Raw genomic sequence first — 1498 nt, forward strand, 5'->3', positions numbered from 1 at the left:
CTTTCATAAATCAGATAATGCTCAAACTATATGTGTAATTTGTTCTCAGTTAAGAGATGCTTCCTTTATTAAAGTGAAGTGGACTTACCTAAGAGAAAAAACAACAACAACAAAAAACAAACAGAATAAAATGCAGAGCAACTGAACAAAAATGGGTAAAACTAAGGAGACAATAAAGAGGAAACAAAAGCAAGCATAAATCACAACAAATGGAACAGAGGCAAGATCAAAGTTATAATACCATACGGGCCTATTTATGATTTATATATCATGGGCTAGGAGGGATTTTTTTTTTTATTGTGGAGGAGGAGGCTGTGAGCAAAGAGCAGTGTTCATGCACACCCTGGGAACAGTGTCAAATTCCACACACAGAGGCAGCAGGGACTCTGCAGATCTGAGTAACACAGCAGCTCTCAACGCTGGCAGATTGAAGAGCTTCTCTGAACCCCTTCATCTACCAACCAGCCACAGCACCGCCTCTACCCAAAGCCTTGCCTGCACCCCTCAAACACGATGATCAGACACAGTATAAAAGGAAAGCTCTGGGCTGCAGGAAAAGCTAGCTAATGATAAGAGTTCTGTGGAAGTCAGAGAGTAGTAGCTTTGATTTTTTTATCAGATAAACAATAGAGATCGTCACGGTGTGAACACAGGTATCTGATAAAAAGCCTGATGTAATTCAAAATGCTGGACTCCCATCCTCTTTCTCTAGCAATGGAGAGCCCTCTAGGGCTTTTAAATTATTATTTAAGATTTATTTCTCTTCTGTGTATGTGTGTTTTGACTGCACATACACATATATACATGTACCACATGTGTGCCTGGTACCCAAGTAAGCCAGAAGAGTCAGATGCCCTGGAACTGCAGCTACAGAGAGCTGTGAGCCAGCATGTGGGTGCCAGAATTCAAGCTGAGTCCTCTGGAAGAGCGGCAGTGCTCTAACCACTGGGCCACTTCTCCAGCCCTAATTCTTGCTTTTGGAGAGTCGTAGATGGGACAAGGAAGGCTTCCAATCACATGAAAATAAAAGTCCAATAACGTGAGACATGGAGAAGAATGCTGAGCTCGAGCTGCTCTTGACCTACGTTGTTTCGTATTGTAAAAAACCAATAGACTGCTTCCATTTTGAATGCAAATACAGAAGCAGGGTGACTCTGAAACGTGGTGGGTACACAAACACCACTGTACGTCCTGTACCGTCTGTCATATACACACTGATAAATAACTTATCCTTTAAAGTAGAAGGGCAGCACTCTATAAATTGCTCATGGTAGATGGAACGATGGGAGCAGAGGGAAATATTAAAATCCATGCCAGGAAAACTAGGTCCAAGGAGTTATCAGACAGACACATCAGACATAAGGAAAGGATGCAGACCCTCATTTGGAATCCCAAAGAGGAGAGCAGCCAACATTGTAATGGCAGCAGCCTACTCACCTGTCGTCTGACCACCTGGAGGGTGTCACAGAACTGACAGGCACAGGACTGTCCCACGAGT

This window comes from Grammomys surdaster, unplaced genomic scaffold (genome assembly GCF_004785775.1).
Source record: "Grammomys surdaster isolate TR1022 unplaced genomic scaffold, NIH_TR_1.0 186, whole genome shotgun sequence".
NCBI classification, from domain to species: Eukaryota; Metazoa; Chordata; class Mammalia; order Rodentia; family Muridae; genus Grammomys; species Grammomys surdaster.